General features: G+C 36.8%; 1 pseudogene; it reads right to left on the bottom strand.

Moving 5' to 3' along the window:
- The window catches only part of LOC131346563 (ly6/PLAUR domain-containing protein 1-like), a 26574-nt pseudogene extending 21965 nt beyond the window's left edge, over positions 1–4609 (bottom strand).
- Positions 4610–7265: the final 2656 nt, after the last annotated feature.

Raw genomic sequence — 7265 nt, 5'->3', positions numbered from 1 at the left:
CAACAAATATTAGGCAGGTTGTTTTAATGTTCTATCTAAATGAGAAGTGTATATATTCTAGACTCATTACATGAAAACTAAAATGTTTTTGATTTTATTTTTGATAATTGTGTCCTACAGATCAAAAACATTGAATAAGTGTATCGCAAAATATTAGAATATTTAATTTCCACTTTGAGCAAATCATTATTAATGCAGTATAAATACCACAAATTTCCCAGTCAGGTTCAGTTCACACTACCACATGGGGAAGACTGTTGACCTGATGGTTGTCCAGAAAACAAGAGGAAAGGCCCAGAATCCAAGCAGCGTTAAGTCCAGTGTGAAGTGTCCAGTCAGTGATGATTTGGGGTGCTGCGTCATCTGCTGGTGTTGGTCCACTGTCTTTCATTAAATACAAAGTCAATGCAGCCATCTACCAAGAGATTTTAGAGCACTTCATGCTTCCATCTGCTGACAAGGTTTATGGAGATGCTGATTTCCTTTTCCAGGAGGACTTGGCCCCTGCCCACAGTGCCAAAACTACTGGGAACTGGATTGCTGACCGTGGTATTACTGTGCTTCACTGGCCAGCTCACCTGACCTGAACTCTACAGAGAATCTCTGTGGTATTGTCAAGAGGAAAATGAGAAACACCAGACCCCACGGTACAGAGGAGCTAAAGGGGGTTTCAGAGTAGCCTGGGCATCCATTACACCTCAGCAGTGCCACAGGCTGATGACCTCCATGCCAAACCCCATTGCCACGCCCCATTCACACGGTCATTTGTGCAAAAGGAGAAGCAACCAAATATTCAGTGCAGAAATGAACATACTTTACTCAGAAGGTTGACTTTTCTGTATAATAAATCATTTCTTTTGCAATCTAATAAATTATTCAAATACTTTGAGATACTGGATTTATGAATTTATCATGTTCATGAATTGTGAGCCATAATTATCTAAATTAAAAGAAAAAAGGTTTGAAATATTTTAGTTCATGTTTAATAAATATAAAATATACAAAAGTTTCAATGTTTGAATTAAATTGTGGGAAAATTAATGTTTCCTTGATATTCTAGTTTTATATGTATCATAAATAATCAGAGAATTATGAATTAGAAGTATGCTCACAGTCTGGTGTGTGACGTTATGAGTTGTATTTAGAGTATTTAGAGTACTTGTAGTATTTGTAGTGTTTATTTAGAGTATTTGTAGTGTTTATTTAGAGTATTTGTAGTGTTTATTTAGAGTATTTGTAGTGTTTATTTAGAGTATTTGTAGTATTTGTAGTGTTTATTTGTAGTATTTGTAGTGTTTATTTAGAGTATTTGTAGTGTTTATTTAGAGTATTTGTAGTATTTAGAGTATTTGTAGTGTTTATTTAGAGTATTTGTAGTATTTAGAGTATTTGTAGTGTTTATTTAGAGTATTTATAGTATTTGTAGTGTTTATTTAGAGTATTTGTAGTGTTTATTTAGAGTATTTGTAGTATTTGTAGTGTTTATTTGTAGTATTTGTAGTATTCAGAGTATTTGTAGTGTTTATTTAGAGTATTTGTAGTATTTGTAGTGTTTATTTAGAGTATTTGTAGTGTTTATTTAGAGTATTTGTAGTATTTGTAGTATTTGTAGTGTTTATTTAGAGTATTTGTAGTATTTAGAGTATTTGTAGTATTTAGAGTATTTGTAGTGTTTATTTAGAGTATTTGTAGTATTTGTAGTGTTTATTTAGAGTATTTGTAGTATTTAGAGTATTTGTAGTGTTTATTTAGAGTATTTGTAGTATTTGTAGTGTTTATTTGTAGTATTTGTAGTGTTTATTTAGAGTATTTGTAGTGTTTATTTAGAGTATTTGTAGTATTTGTAGTATTTGTAGTGTTTATTTAGAGTATTTGTAGTGTTTATTTAGAGTATTTGTAGTATTTAGAGTATTTGTAGCATTTATTTAGAGTATTTGTAGTATTTGTAGTATTTGTAGTGTTTATTTAGAGTATTTGTAGTATTTAGAGTATTTGTAGTATTTAGAGTATTTGTAGTGTTTATTTAGAGTATTTGTAGTATTTGTAGTGTTTATTTAGAGTATTTGTAGTATTTAGAGTATTTGTAGTGTTTATTTAGAGTATTTGTAGTATTTGTAGTGTTTATTTAGAGTATTTGTAGTATTTGTAGAATTTGTAGTGTTTATTTAGAGTATTTGTAGTATTTAGAGTATTTGTAGTGTTTATTTAGAGTATTTGTAGTGTTTATCTAGAGTATTTGTAGTATTTGTAGTGTTTATTTAGAGTATTTGTAGTATTTAGAGTATTTGTAGTGTTTATTTAGAGTATTTGTAGTATTTGTAGTGTTTATTTAGAGTATTTGTAGTGTTTATTTAGAGTATTTGTAGTGTTTATTTAGAGTATTTGTAGTATTTGTAGTATTTGTACTGTTTATTTAGAGTATTTGTAGATTTTAGAGTATTTATATCATTCAGTGGCCATGCATGTGAATTTAGGATTTTTTGTCTAAAACCTGTTATAAGTAGATGTGTTATGGTGATGGATACAATGGATGCACTTTAATACAAGGAAAATAACCCAAAGAAATTCTAAGGCAAATTACAGAAAAGCGAATCCTTTTCATTTGGGCCGAGTCCACGATCGTCTCCATGACAGATGTTAAAGATAAATTTAGTTGTTTTTTTTAAATACTGCTACTGAAGCAGTGACTCAAGACCACTGCGTCCTGGCGGATTTCCAAAAACAAAAAAAGCACAGCAGGTCATGTTGCACATCAACACAATGATGAGCTCGTTTTTAGCAATTAACAGACTTGTTCCTGGCGTGTTTGTTGCCCCAGGACAGACGCTCATTAGCGTTTAAATGCTTAGGTGATCTACAGAAAAGCATAAAAAAAAAAACATAACAAAGCACCGACTCTCACATTCACCGCCAATCTTTTCCTCTTTTCATTTCAGGATCTGAGTGTGTCCTATCACCCTCATCATCATCATGGCGGCTCTGCTCTAAATCTAACTACACACACACTGTAAAGCATGAACAGCATCATTCAGTCTCTTTAAAAAGGTTTACTTAGAGTGATGGCTCCATAAAGAACCTTTTGGTTCACATAAACTTTAGGAAAATTATCATTTATAGAAAACGCACAACAAACCAGACAGATTCATCTGGATACTGGAAAATATCAGGCTAGTTTTAATAGTCTAGCAGCAGGAACTTTTACTGATTCCTTTAAATAAACAGATATCCAGTAATCCACGCGATGATGCCTGAGCACAGGCTCCCCGTGACCCGAGAACAGATCAGATAAGCGGTACAGACAATGAAATGAAAAAAAATAAATAACCAGTAACCCTGTTATAATCAATTCATTACTTCATTTAGTCGTTTATTGATTAATAACACCTGGATTAATTAACATGATACATTTGGGATATTAGTGTGCGCACAAGACACTTCCTCTTATTACCAACACACACACACACACACACTCAAGTCATAATTATGACTTATGAACTCATAAATGTGTTTGAGTTTATGGCAAGTCATGTGACGGAGTCATCAGCACACTGACGTAATCATCACATTTGCCATTAAACCAGTTACTATTACCATTACAAAGGCTCTATACAAGGTTTAGTACAATCAGGATCTAAATCTCTCTCTCTCTCTCTCTCTCTCTCTCACACACACACACACCTGAGTTATTTACTAATCCATTAGCAACCAGGAGATTTAATTGTAATTGTAGTTTAAAAAACCTTGTGTGTTCAGATCATCTTCACGTGCTGATATTAATCTGATCAGATTTATTAATAAGATAATAATAAATCAGGTGAGTCAGGTGTGTTTGTGTACGCAGAAAATAATAATAATAATAATAATAATAATAATAATAATAATGGATAAGAATGAGTGCTGATAATCGTCTCAAACCGATTCCGATTCTTTTTCAATACTTTTAATTGAAATAAAAATAAAGAAGGTGTTACATATAAACGGTCGTTATAGTAGTTTTGGTATTAATAATAAACCATTATTTTAACCATTCACAGTTTATGATACGCAGAGGCGTAACAAATCGGAGACACACACAGAGAGAGAGAGAGAGAGAGAGAGAGAGAGAGAGAGACTGTTCCCAAGCCTCGTGCGCTCTCGCGCAACCCGGCATGTCCCGCTTTGATCTCCGCCGCGTGAGCAGGTGTAACAGGTCTTTTGATGCACCGCGCGCGCGTGTCTTTATCTGTGTGTGTGTGTATGTGTGTGTGTGTGTGTGTTGATATGGGTGTGTGTGCGCGCGTTTTGTTTAGTGTTGTGTTGTTGTGTTTTTGTTTTATCTTTCTTTTTTTTTTTACTCACCCTCCCGCAGACAGAGCAGCAGCATCAACACGCTCAATCCCCACACCGGCATCCTCCACACCGCGTTTGCCAGTATGTTACGGAACCCCCGGCAGCACGCGCGCACCGTCCATAGCGCTCTCTGTATCAGCGCGCGATGATTTCCCTCCTGCAGCACCCTACTGTGGGAAGAACAGCGCAGGAGAGCGTCACGTGACCGCAGGAAGAAGCAAGGGGGGCGGGCAGGCTTTTCGGAGGAAGAGGTCTGACTTTTCATTTTATTTTATTTTTGTTTATGAACAGAAATCAGAGTAAGAACGATACGAACATAAAACACTGAGCATTCCTATGTATCGCTCTGATATTGGCTGTGTCTCAAACCGAGCAGCCGTTTACTGGGAATCTTTCTTCCAGTGTACACTACATAGTCCACTGACCACTACCTGGATCAGGACACTTCTCTTATCCCTACAGCACTACTGAAGGAACTCAAGAAGAGAGCGTTTACTGCACTACAAATTTGCCCCCTCATAGTGCACTTCTATTACAAACAGAGAGGCATTAGGGACACAGCCTGAGTGAAAACATCACACACACTGGGAAAGTTCTCATTGTGGAAAAATCATATATATTTCACGTGTGATCATTTCAGTAATATGTGTGAACCATGAGAAAGTGCACATCAACATGTTATGGCCAGAAATGACTTTCCTCAAGTAAGTAAATATAAATGTGTAAAAATCATATGTGAAAATAGCTGTGTGGAAATCGCATGGGAATACACTAAGCATACACAAATCATGGTGGAAATAAGATTTTTAAAAAAAAACACCCAGCTAGCTAAAATATCTACTGTAAACTGAGATAGTGGAGCTGGTTTGGTCAGAGACAGAGAGACAGACTGACCTCTGGCCATGAGAGAGAGTGAGACAGACAGCGTGAGACAGAAACAGGGTAGTCATGATTAAAGTCTCTTTAATAACCTTTCACAAACACTCAGGAGAATGATGTCAACTCGGGGAGCGGCATCACACTTTCCGCAACCCTCACGGCCCCTCATTTATCAAGCTGACACACACACACACACACACACACACACTTATTTTGTCTAGCTGGAATAGAGATGCAGGTGTGTAGTCAAGTGAAGCTCTTTCTAAGCACCATAGTGCATTCTGTGATTTTCCAGTGAAAGGAATCCATGGAGTGGAGTTTAATATCTTCAGGTCATCCTCATGCTTAGCATAAATAAATAGTGAATAGTTAGCAAAGAACTGTTAGCAAAATGTGCCTTACTTTATTTCTGTTTTATTTAAAAGTGCAATTATCTTTCTGTGGAATGGGTTTATTTAATAATGTGGTTTTGTTTTAAGGGTGTGGTTTTGTTTTAGGGGTGTGGTTTTGTTTTAGGGGTGTGGTTTTGTTTTAGGGGGAGTGGTTTTGTTTTAGGGCTGAATTTATAATATTAGGAATAAAACTAAGACTAATAAACTAAACCAGGACAAACTGATAACTGATGCTGTAAATGACAGTAATACTAATATCGTAATTGGGTCAGCAGTTGCTTTACTGACCTTCATGTGACTGAAAATATTTCATTAATTTTCTCATCAAAATCAAGTTGTGTACTTGGAGCTCCCTTCATGTGAGAATCAATCGCTGCTGCTGAAGATAGCCCTCCATGAACAGCCAAAAGATGACCATTTACTGTATAATGGATGGTCCCACACCAAGACCCTAAAGATGGCTGTAGATTTTCTCACTTGAATAGTCTAAAGACTGCATTTGCAAACACCAGTTTATACTCAGGTCTTCATCATTGAATAGTTGATAACATCGGATTGATACAAAAGACTTTAAGTAAAAAGGACTCTAGAGATACTGCAATCGGGACTAAGTGGAGCATAAATCATTCTGGAGGCTCATGTGCACCCAATGGTTCATATCAGGTGGTGTATCAAGGAGCCAGGGCACCGGACATAGCAGGTAATCTTAGGGTCCTAGGCAAGCTTAGGTTCTCATAGGTAGTTTTCTGTTTATAATCCATATTATTAGGAGCTAATGATATACGCCTTCGTCAGTCTGAGGTTACTAAGAGTAATGTTGTAGAGGTGTGTAAATTAGCGAAGGCGATGTCCGATGCTGTCTGATGCTCTGGCCCCATCCCAATGCGGTGTGGAGATGTAGCTTACAGCAGGTTATGGTCACTGAACTGCTGGATGTCCAGGTGGTGCTCCGAAAACAATGTGGGCTTCATAGACAACTGGAGCTCTTTTGAGGGCAAGGCTGGCCTGTTAGGACGGGACGGTGTCCATCCCACTCGGGAGGGTGCTGCTCTCATTTCTTGCAGCATCGCACATAGTCTTAGAGCAGATCTAGTTAATCGGTGACAATCCAGGGCCAGGGCCAGGGAGCAGACAAGCAGGTTAATCCCACCGTCTGCTGGCTGCAGAGAGTCCTCACTCAGGGTTCATAACATTGAGACTGTGTCTGTTCCCCGAACCAAACGAAAATGTTTTAACAATCAGAAAAATTGTTTTAGTAACCTGACTAACATAAAACTAGATGATAGTGAATGCACAGCCAGCACCTTTCATCTGAAGCTAGGACTATTAAATATAAGATCTCTGTCAACTAAAACACTTATAATTAATGAACTGATTACTGATCAGGAGTTCAGTGTTCTTTGTTTAACAGAAACATGGATTAAACAAAACGAGTACGTAGCATTAAATGAAGCTTGTCCGCCTGGCTATAGCTATATACATCAACTGCGTCTAACAGGCAGGGGAGGAGGTGTCGCAGTTATTCATGATAATAAGCTAAGCACCACACAAAAACCCAGACATCAGTTCAACACATTCGAAGTTCTTTATACTAACCTAACGTATGCAAGTACTAATAATAAGTTCACAGAGTCAATTCCACTAATTGTTATTTACAGACCCCCA

Source organism: Hemibagrus wyckioides, linkage group LG26, assembly GCF_019097595.1.
Source record: "Hemibagrus wyckioides isolate EC202008001 linkage group LG26, SWU_Hwy_1.0, whole genome shotgun sequence".
NCBI lineage: Eukaryota > Metazoa > Chordata > Actinopteri > Siluriformes > Bagridae > Hemibagrus > Hemibagrus wyckioides.
The sequence above is the reverse complement of the archived record's forward strand: the minus strand, read 5'-3'. Positions and strand labels throughout refer to the sequence as shown.